The sequence below is a fragment of the Megalopta genalis genome, unplaced genomic scaffold (assembly GCF_051020955.1).
Source record: "Megalopta genalis isolate 19385.01 unplaced genomic scaffold, iyMegGena1_principal scaffold0094, whole genome shotgun sequence".
Classification (NCBI taxonomy): Eukaryota; Metazoa; Arthropoda; class Insecta; order Hymenoptera; family Halictidae; genus Megalopta; species Megalopta genalis.
This window is the reverse complement of record NW_027476163.1, coordinates 303,614-315,000: the sequence shown is the minus strand read 5'-3', so window position 1 is coordinate 315,000 and position 11,387 is coordinate 303,614.

The following is an 11,387-nucleotide window of genomic DNA, read 5'->3' as shown; positions in this document are numbered from 1 at the left end:
TGAAGGCACTCGAGAGACCGTCAGTGCGTTGTACATGTAGTGCTTCGCATAATGACGAGGCCCGTGATTAAGCAAGCGGGCTGTGGCGTGTTCTTGTGCAGTATTGAACATGCTGCACTACTCCCATCCGGGGGACTGTTGTCACTTGTGGCTTCAGTCCCCCGCGTTACGTTATGCGGTTTTTCTGGTCTGACTGGAATGCCGCATTTTCGTTATCTGAACACGCCACAAAGCAACACGCCGACGGAGTGAATGCTGCCGAGTTGACGGATGCATCAGATGCATCGGCGATGAGGGTATTTTGAGACCGCCAGTGCGTTGTACATGTAGTACTTCGCATAATGGCGAGGCCCTTGAACTAAGCATACGGGCTGTGGCGTGTTCATGTACAGCATTGAATATGCTGTACTACTCCCTACCGGGGGACTGTTGTCACTTGTGGCTGCAGTCCCCCGCGTCACGTTGTGCGGTTTTTCTGGTCTGACCGGAATGCCGCATTTTCGTTGTCTGAGCGCGCCACGTAGCAACATGCCGCTGGATCTAGAAATCGGGATGCAACCAATCACCTGGGCAACCCAGGCCGCAAGGGGCAAACGTGCCCTAGCCACACTTGAGCCTCCACGAAAAAGGTACCGCTGGATAGCTCGTGTTCTCAAAACGCAGCGAACCGAACGAAGTGTGGTGGAGAGGAAGAGGCAGCCTCTCCGACTGCTGTCTCCCGCGTGTTTGCCGTGCGTGGCGACCCTTGTCGTCGGAAAAGAGGATCCTGGGATCTGAGGGGGCCCTCTCCTGCGGGTGAGACGTCCCCAACACGTACCTTTGGCCTCTGCTTCGGCTAGATGGGAGGCTGGACGAGAAAAGCAGCCCTGGTCCAGTCAATCGGCTTGGAACGACCATACGCTTCGGCGAGTGGGTTCTGACGGGCGAGGACGCGGGCTGGGTTGAGCAATCGGCCCAGTCAGCAGACTATGTCCGGTGCGTAGCCCTAACCCAGCCTGATGGCGGGTTCCAAAATGTGTGGGTCGGTGGTGGCCGGGGAGCGTACCGGATGAAGGCAAAGATCTAACTATGGGATCTAAATTGAAAGTACAAATTGAACGTTCGAAGTCGGCGGGTCCAGCTCCTACTCGGAGTGAAGCCGTCGCCACAGACGCGGAAGCTACAGCAGCAGCTGTTAGCCCTCCTGCGTCTGCGAAAAAGACAAGGTCCGGGAAGGTGCTGAACATCGCCAATCCTCGTGTGACCTTGGAGAGATGCGTGACACCCACGCGAGCGGTCTCGGTGAAAACTGAGGCCACGGTAGAAGGCGCGCCGGACACCGGTAACGTGGGGACAGCGCCCAAGTCGGGGGACTCCCCCAGCCGCAAGGCTGGGAAGGAGAAACCCAGAAAAATCGAATCAGTCAAAGACACGCTCGTGAAGGTGCAACCGGCACCCGTGCGTGTCGAAGACCCCGAAGGTGGCGGTTGGAAAACCGTCACCAAAAAGTCGAAGCGTGCCAAGCCAGTCGCACCTACTGGCAAGGCCGCAGCAAACCAGGCCAGGAAATCGAAGGGGACGGTTTCCGGGCACAAGGTACGGCCTCTCGATCTCGTGAGAGACGAAGCCTTCAGGCGAGTATCGGAGATACGGACCTTTTGCTTTCGACCCGAGTCGAAAGTCAACAAGGAGTCCGGGTCGAAGATACTAGCAGAAGTCGGAGCACTCAACGAGTTGGTCCAGGAGCTGATTCAACGAAACAGCTTCGTCGAAGGGCAACTCGCCGCGGTCAGGGCGGACCTAAAAGCGCGTCCTGCCGTAATGAGTGCGGCGCGACCTGGGCCGTCCAAGGGAACCCTCCCGAAGACGGTCTCCAATGCCGCGCAGTTGACCTACGCCCAAGTGGCAAAGGTCAACCAGTCAGCGACTCCGGAGGCGAGAAGACCACCGACACAATACGTGGTGCGTATCTTCCCGCCAAAGGATAAAGGACAGAACAGCGATGCTACTAAGAGAGCTGTTCTGTCGATCGTAAAACCTGCGAAGGAGGCGATCCGTGTCAGATCGGTTCGACGCATCCACTCCGGTGGCATCGTCGTCGAAACCGATCGCAAGGAGGACCTAAAAGCCTTCGTAGGCAATAAGAAGCTGGCGAGTGCGGGACTGTCCGTCTCCTTGCCCAGCAAACGGGACCCCGAGGTCCTGATTTATGACATTCCGAAAGGGATGGGCAAGGAGGAAATTGCCTCCAGTCTTTGGAGGCAAAACCTCTCTGAGGCGTCCCAGAAGGATGTGCCTTCGGGTGTTCGGGTCAGTCGCATGGCTGGCAAGACCCCGGAGACAGCCAACTGGGTAGTGGCCGTCAGTCCGCAGATTCGTCGGCGGCTGGCGCAGAGAGGGGACCGGGTGTACCTCGGGTGGAGTTCCTGTCGTGTGCGGGACTTCATACAGGTCACCCGATGCTATAAGTGCCAGCGCTTCGGGCACACGGCGAAGCGCTGCAAATTCAAAGAGGATGTCTGCGGACATTGTGCCGAAAAAGGGCACGGGTATGCGCTCTGTAACAGGAAGAGCAAGCCTCCGGTTTGCTCCAACTGTAAAGACAGAGGGCGACCATCTGAGCATAAGTCGCGAGACCCGGCCTGCGCCTCCTATCAGGAAGCGCTGGTTTTGGAGATGTCTCGTATAAGACGCGAATAATAATTTGAATCTCGAATGGATAGTACAAACGACCGGCGACGCTCGAGAGTCATACGGGTCATGCAGCATAACATGCAGCGGGCCCGAAATGTGACCGACGAAGTCCGGACTGAGATGCATAGGCGAGGGGTAGATGTGTTGCTTGCACAAGAGCCATATAGCTGGCGGGGTACTGTGCCCGGGCTAGGCTTGAGAACGAGGCTGATCACGGCAGGCGAACCGGTGATGGCTGCAATAGCGGTCAGAAACCCGGATCTAACCGTGGTCAAAGTCTCTAACTTGTGCGACACGCATTTGTCCTGTGTCAGCATCTCGGGTTCGTTTGGGAGCCTCTTCCTGATCAGCCAGTACTTTCAATGCTCCGATGACGTTGAATCAGGTCTGGCGCGATTGGAGAGAGCTCTTTCCGCACTTAAGCATAACCGAGTCATTATCTCTGCCGACGTTAACGCAAAATCAGCCCAGTGGGGCAGCGCGGAGACGGACGTGAGAGGCCGTAAACTCGAAGAGTTTATCGTGAGCCATGGCTTGGTTGTCTTGAACGAGGCTGGAAACGCTCCGACGTTTTCCAGCCCTAGTGGACAGTCATACATCGACGTCACACTATCGACACCTGATATTTGCGACAAGGTGCGAGGTTGGAAGGTCCGCGAGGACCTGACGACCAGCGACCACCGAGTCATAGAGTTTTCTTTGAGTTTTTGCGCCGAGGACGGTGCTGCCGAAATTAGTAGCAACAGCAGCACCAACCGGAACGGATTATTACCAAGGTTCCGACTCCGAAGCGCAAAATGGCCCGAGTTCGACAAGGCGCTGCAGGAAAGTAAGAGGAGTATATCCCCCGATCCATTGAACAATAAGGGGGATGTCGAACATCTAGCACAGGAGATCGAAAGAATGATCGTCCAAGCGTGCGACTCCTCGATGCCAACCAAGCAGTGGCATTCAAAATCCGTCCCATGGTGGACGGCCGACCTGACGAGGCAAAAGAGGCGAGTCTACAAACTTAGACGAGCCTCGCAGAACGCAGCATGTTCAGAGGAGCAGAGGGCGGCCAAGAGGACCGAGTATCTTAAACAGAGAAAGGCCTACAAAGCCGCCATCAAAGCTGCTCGGTCGCACAGCTGGCGTGCATTCGTGACCGAGCAGGGAAACAAGGAACCCTGGGGCCTCATTTATAAGATCACGAGGCAGAAGATGACAGCCAGCACGGTCATCTCGAATATAAATCGTAACACTGCCCAGGGTTACACCACAGACTGGGACTCCACCGCTTCCGCGCTGCTGGAGGGGTTAATTCCGGACGATAGCCCCGCGAATGACTCCCCGGATCATGCGCGAGTCAGGAGGGAAGCTGCCATCGAGCCGGAGAGTGAGGACGCCAGTCCCTTCACCCTCTCGGAGCTCAGATCGGCGGTCAACCGACTGAAGAGCGGCAAGTGTCCAGGCCTAGATCGGATCGAGCCGGAGATTTTAAAACGTTCGTGTAATACAATCTCACGCGAGCTCCTCCGACTCTACAACGGATGCCTGGCACACGGAGTCTTTCCCGTGGAATGGAAAGTCGGGTCCATCATTACCATCCTTAAAGGACCCGAGAAACCTGAAACGGAGATAAAGTCCTACAGACCAATATGCTTGCTTTCGGTCGTAGGCAAAGTCTTGGAGAAGCTAATCGCTACGCGATTAGCTAGTTTGTTTTTGCACCCCGACTACGCCTCCGATCGGCAATACGGATTCAGGCCGCATCGATCCACGACTGATGCCGTGGTAAAGATGAGGGAGCTTGCGTCCGGTCGAGAGGAAAAGTACGTCGTGGGTCTGCTCTTCGACATTGCTGCGGCCTTTGATAATGTCTGGTGGCCAAGCATACTCAACGCGTTGAGGAAGCGAGGCTGCCCAAAAAACCTACTTAGATTGGTGGTCGACTACTTCGACGGCCGCGTGGTGACTATGGTGTCTGATCGCGGTGCAGTGCGGAAGAAAGTCACTAAGGGCTGCCCACAGGGATCGATTCTTGGTCCGAGCTGTTGGAACTTAGTCTTCGACGAGGTTCTACAGCTCTTATCGAACGCCGGGCTCGCTTGCGAGCCCATCGCCTATGCAGACGACCTTCTTGTCTTGATCTTCGCGAACAGCAGGAAGGGTCTAGAAAGCAATGGCCAATTGGTTGTGGACACCATTTCTCGCTGGTGCGACCAGCAGAAATTGTCGCTGTCTGCGACCAAGACCGAGATGTTATTCTTAAAAGGCTCTCTCGACAGAGAGAGGCCACCTGTGATAAAAGTAGGAGGTCGGAATATTGCCGCCAAGGACTCTGTGCGTTACCTTGGCGTGCATTTTGACTCTAGACTGGGTATCCATTCCCATGTCGAGTATTTGAATGCCAAGTCCTTGCGAACGTTTAATGCGCTAGCAAGGATTGCTAAGTCGAACTGGGGATTGGGATATCGGACGATGCGTACTTTGTACCGCGGCTTGTTTGTCCCAATCGTCACGTATGCTGCCGCGGGCTGGGCAGACCGCCTTACCTCTGGGACGAGTAAAGTGCTCACCAGGGCGCAGAGGCATGTTCTGCTTGGCTGCGTCAAAGCCTACAGGACAGTCTCCACTGATGCGATCCCCGTGATCGCCGGGGAGATACCTGTGGACTTGGCGATAGCGGAGTTCAGCTGCGTGTACAAAGCCAGGAAGAAACTCGGGTTCCAACATGGAACCTATCAAGTGAATCAGGCCGAATTGGCTGACGAAGTCGTCACCGAAGCCCAAGTTCGCAGAAGGCTGAGGGAGGCGACTTTAGAGATGTGGCAGCAGAGATGGTCGTCCTCGACGAAGGGTAGGGAAACCTTCCAATACTTCGGCGAGGTATCAGACCGTCTCTCAGCGAGCTGGATCAGAGTCGACCATGATGTAGCGCAGTTCTTGAGCGGACACGGAGACTTCCGTGCGAAGCTCAAGACGTTCGCCCTGGTCGACGACGAGTTGTGCGAATGTGGGGAGGAGGAAACTCCAAACCACGTCCTCTACGATTGTCAGCGTTACGTAGAGGACAGGGAACACCTACGCCAGGCGGCGATTCGAGAAGGATTTCAGTGGCCAATCGACAAAGCCAGCCTGGTGTCAGAGCAGCTGTTTCAGGAGTTCCGAAAATTCGCACGATCCGTAAGCAAGACTAAGAAGCGAACATAGAACGAAACTGCATACGGAGCGTGGACTCGTCCAGCTCCGTTGATGTACGGCATGCTGGGCGAACCCCTCGGGGTTCGTCCCCTCGGGCCAGGCTGAAGCCCCTCTTGCGGAGATAAAAGACTTTAACACTACTCCGTAAGAGTGCCTGGATTGGGTTGGACTCGAGGTGGCAGTGGGAGTAGCACGCTGTCTTCCCCTGATACGATGGTGAACGAAGGTAGAGCCCGAACACCAGGCACAAGTCGCAAGAGCGGCCGGTATGGTCCACCAAGGACTTAGGTACGGCCCGTCTCTCAGAGACCACAGTTTGACGACAACACTAACTGTCCCTATCTACTGGCGGTGGCGGTCTGTGGCCACCCAGGGCGGGAGATAACCCCCGAACTAGCCCTCGCGTAGGAGGGTTGATCGGCCGAGTCGATGGGTGTATCGGCGATGAAGGCATTAGAGACCGTCAGTGCGTCGTACATGTAGTACTTCGCATAATGGCGAGGCCCTGATTTAGCATACGGGCTGTGGCGTGTTCTTTGTACAGCACTGTATGTGCTGTATGACTTCCGACTGGGGAACTGTTGTCACTCGTGGCATCAGTTCCCCAGTTTACGTTAAACGGTTTTTCAGACCGTTTTTCGTGGGCGGAACACGCCACTAGACAACACTCCGCTGGGCTCAGGAATACATGGGATGCAATCAATCCCCTGGGCAACCCAGGCCGCAAGGGGCAAACGTGCCCTAGCCACACTTGAGCCTCCACGAAAAAGGTACCGCTGGATAGCTCGTGTTCTTAAATACGCAGCGAACTGAACGAAGTGTGGTGGAGAGGAAGAGGCAGCCTCTCCGACTGCTGTCTCCCACGTGTTTGCCGTGCGTGGCGACCCTTGTCGTCGGAAAAGAGGATCCTGGGATCTGAGGGGGCCCTCTCCTGCGGGTGAGACGTCCCCAACACGTACCTTTGGCCTCTGCTTCGGCTAGATGGGCGGCTGGACGAGAAAAGCAGCCCTGGTCCAGTCAATCGGCTTGGAACGACCACACGCTTCGGGCAAGTGGGTTCTGCTGGGCGAGGACGCGGGCTGGGTAAGGAAACCGACCCAGCCAGCAGACTATATTCGGTGCGTAGCCCTAACTCAGCCTTTGGCGGGTTCCAAATTGTGTGGGTCGGTGGTGGCCGGGGAGCGCACTGGATGAAAGACCAAGACACATTATGGGTCTTAATAAAATTAATGAACAAAAAACTAAGCGTCCAAAGACGACGGGTCCAGCTCCTACTCGGAGTGAAGCCGTCGCCGCAGACGCGGGAACTGCAAATGCAGCTGTCAGTCCCCCCGCGTCTGTGAGAAAGACAAGATCCGGGAAGGTGATCAATATCGCCAATCCTCGTGTGATCTTGCAAAGATGTGTGACTCCCACGCGAGCGGTCTCGGTGAAAACCGAGCCCAACGTGGAAGTAATCGAACGAGTCGGAGACACGTCACTCGTGAAGGTGCAGTCGGCACCCGAGCGTGTCGAGGACCCTACTGGTGACGGTTGGCAAACCGTCACCAAAAAGTCGAAGCGAGCCAAGCCGGGCGCACCCACCGGCAAGGCCGCAGTAAACCGGGCCAGGAGACCGAAGGGGACGTTCTCCGGGCAGAAGGTACGGCCTCTCGATCTCGTAAGAGACGAAGCCTTTAGGCGAGTGTCCGAAATACGGACCTTTTGCTTTCGACCTGAGTCGAAAGTCAATAAGGAGTCCGGGTCAAAGATACTCGCCGAGGTTGAGGCACTCAACGAGCTGGTCCAGGAGCTTATTCAACGGAATAGCTTCGTCGAAGGGCAGCTCGCCGCGGTCAGGGCGGACCTAAAAGCGCGTCCTGCCGTAATGAGTGCGATGCGACCTGGGCCGTCCAAGGGAACTCTCCCGAAGACGGCCTGCAACGCCGCGCAGTCGACTTACGCCCATGTGAACAAAGTCGACTGCAAAGGAGCTTCTCCGGAAGCGGGGAGACGGCCACAATCGCAGCATGTGGTAAAAATCTTCCCGCCGAAGGAAAAAGGACAGAGCAGCGAAGTTACGAAGGTTACTGTTCTGTCGCTCGTTAAACCAGCGAAGGAGGCGATCCGAATAAAGTCGGTCCGACGCATCCACTCCGGTGGCATCGTCGTCGAGACCGACCGAAAGGAGGACCTGCAAGCCTTCGTTGGCAATAAGAAGCTCCGGAGCGCGGGTCTGTCCGTCTCCTTACCTACCAAGCGGGACCCCGAGGTTTTAGTTTACGACGTCCCGCGTCGGATGGGTAAGGACGAAATTGCCTCCAGTATTTGGAGGCAAAATCTCTGCGATGCGAACCAGAAGGATGTGCCTTCGGGAATTCGGGTCAGCCGCATGGCTGGCAAGACCCCGGAGACAGCCAACTGGGTCGTTGCCGTCAGTCCGCAGAATCTTCAGCGGCTGAAGCAGAGGGGTAGCCGAGTTTACCTTGGATGGAACTCCTGTCGTGTACGGGATTTCGTCCAGGTGCTTCGGTGCTACCGTTGTCAACGCTTCGGGCATACCTCGAAGCGTTGTAAATTCAAGGAGGACGTGTGCGGTCACTGCTCCCAAAAGGGGCATACCTTCACGCTCTGTAGCAAGAAGAGTGAACCTCCGGTCTGCTCTAATTGCAAGGACAGAGGGTGGGCTAGTGCACACAAGTCGCGGGACCCAGCTTGCGCTTCCTATCAGGCGGCGCTAGCTTTGGAGTCGTCCCGTGTCCGACTTGAGTGACGGGCAGACGTGGACTTGTCCACTCCGCCATTCGAACGGCATGCTGGGCGGACCCCTCGGGGTTCGCCCCCTCGGGCCAGGCTGAAGCCCCTCTTGCGGAGATAAATTGACTTTAACACTACTCCGTCAAGAGTGCCTGGATTGGGTTGGACTCGAGGTGGCAGTGGGAGTAGCACGTTGTCTTCCCCTGTCACGATAACGAACGAGGGTAGAGCCAGACCATCGGCACGCGTCGAGAGAGCGGCTAGTATAGTCCACATAGGACCCAGGCATAGCCCATCTTAAGACTCACAACGACGACACTAACTGTCCCTATCTACTGGCGGTGGCGGTCTGTGGCCACCCAGGGCGGGAGATAACCCCCGAACTAGCCCTCGCGTAGGAGGGTTGATCGGCCGAGTCGATGGGTGTATCGGCGATGAAGGCATTAGAGACCGTCAGTGCGTCGTACATGTAGTACTTCGCATAATGGCGAGGCCCTGATTTAGCATACGGGCTGTGGCGTGTTCTTTGTACAGCACTGTATGTGCTGTATGACTTCCGACTGGGGAACTGTTGTCACTCGTGGCATCAGTTCCCCAGTTTACGTTAAACGGTTTTTCAGACCGTTTTTCGTGGGCGGAACACGCCACTAGACAACACTCCGCTGGGCTCAGGAATACATGGGATGCAATCAATCCCCTGGGCAACCCAGGCCGCAAGGGGCAAACGTGCCCTAGCCACACTTGAGCCTCCACGAAAAAGGTACCGCTGGATAGCTCGTGTTCTTAAATACGCAGCGAACTGAACGAAGTGTGGTGGAGAGGAAGAGGCAGCCTCTCCGACTGCTGTCTCCCACGTGTTTGCCGTGCGTGGCGACCCTTGTCGTCGGAAAAGAGGATCCTGGGATCTGAGGGGGCCCTCTCCTGCGGGTGAGACGTCCCCAACACGTACCTTTGGCCTCTGCTTCGGCTAGATGGGCGGCTGGACGAGAAAAGCAGCCCTGGTCCAGTCAATCGGCTTGGAACGACCACACGCTTCGGGCAAGTGGGTTCTGCTGGGCGAGGACGCGGGCTGGGTAAGGAAACCGACCCAGCCAGCAGACTATATTCGGTGCGTAGCCCTAACTCAGCCTTTGGCGGGTTCCAAATTGTGTGGGTCGGTGGTGGCCGGGGAGCGCACTGGATGAAAGACCAAGACACATTATGGGTCTGAATACAAATAATGAACAAAAAACTAAGCGTCCAAAGACGACGGGTCCAGCTCCTACTCGGAGTGAAGCCGTCGCCGCAGACGCGGGAACTGCAAATGCAGCTGTCAGTCCCCCCGCGTCTGTGAGAAAGACAAGATCCGGGAAGGTGATTAATATCGCCAATCCTCGCGTGATCTTGCAAAGATGTGCGACTCCCACGCGAGCGGTCTCGGTGAAAACCGAGCCCAACGTGGAAGTAATCGAACGAGTCGGAGACACGTCACTCGTGAAGGTGCAGTCGGCACCCGAGCGTGTCGAGGACCCTACTGGTGACGGTTGGCAAACCGTCACCAAAAAGTCAAAGCGAGCCAAGCCGGGCGCACCCACCGGCAAGGCCGCAGTAAACCGGGCCAGGAGACCGAAGGGGACGTTCTCCGGGCAGAAGGTACGGCCTCTCGATCTCGTAAGAGACGAAGCCTTTAGGCGAGTGTCCGAAATACGGACCTTTTGCTTTCGACCTGAGTCGAAAGTCAATAAGGAGTCCGGGTCAAAGATACTCGCCGAGGTTGAGGCACTCAACGAGCTGGTCCAGGAGCTTATTCAACGGAATAGCTTCGTCGAAGGGCAGCTCGCCGCGGTCAGGGCGGACCTAAAAGCGCGTCCTGCCGTAATGAGTGCGATGCGACCTGGGCCGTCCAAGGGAACTCTCCCGAAGACGGCCTGCAACGCCGCGCAGTCGACTTACGCCCATGTGAACAAAGTCGACTGCAAAGGAGCTTCTCCGGAAGCGGGGAGACGGCCACAATCGCAGCATGTGGTAAAAATCTTCCCGCCGAAGGAAAAAGGACAGAGCAGCGAAGTTACGAAGGTTACTGTTCTGTCGCTCGTTAAACCAGCGAAGGAGGCGATCCGAATTAAGTCGGTCCGACGCATCCACTCCGGTGGCATCGTCGTCGAGACCGACCGAAAGGAGGACCTGCAAGCCTTCGTTGGCAATAAGAAGCTCCGGAGCGCGGGTCTGTCCGTCTCCTTACCTACCAAGCGGGACCCCGAGGTTTTAGTTTACGACGTCCCGCGTCGGATGGGTAAGGACGAAATTGCCTCCAGTATTTGGAGGCAAAATCTCTGCGATGCGAACCAGAAGGATGTGCCTTCGGGAATTCGGGTCAGCCGCATGGCTGGCAAGACCCCGGAGACAGCCAACTGGGTCGTTGCCGTCAGTCCGCAGAATCTTCAGCGGCTGAAGCAGAGGGGTAGCCGAGTTTACCTTGGATGGAACTCCTGTCGTGTACGGGATTTCGTCCAGGTGCTTCGGTGCTACCGTTGTCAACGCTTCGGGCATACCTCGAAGCGTTGTAAATTCAAGGAGGACGTGTGCGGTCACTGCTCCCAAAAGGGGCATACCTTCACGCTCTGTAGCAAGAAGAGTGAACCTCCGGTCTGCTCTAATTGCAAGGACAGAGGGTGGGCTAGTGCACACAAGTCGCGGGACCCAGCTTGCGCTTCCTATCAGGCGGCGCTAGCTTTGGAGTCGTCCCGTGTCCGACTTGAGTGACGGGCAGACGTGGACTTGTCCACTCCGCCATTCGAACGGCATGCTGGGCG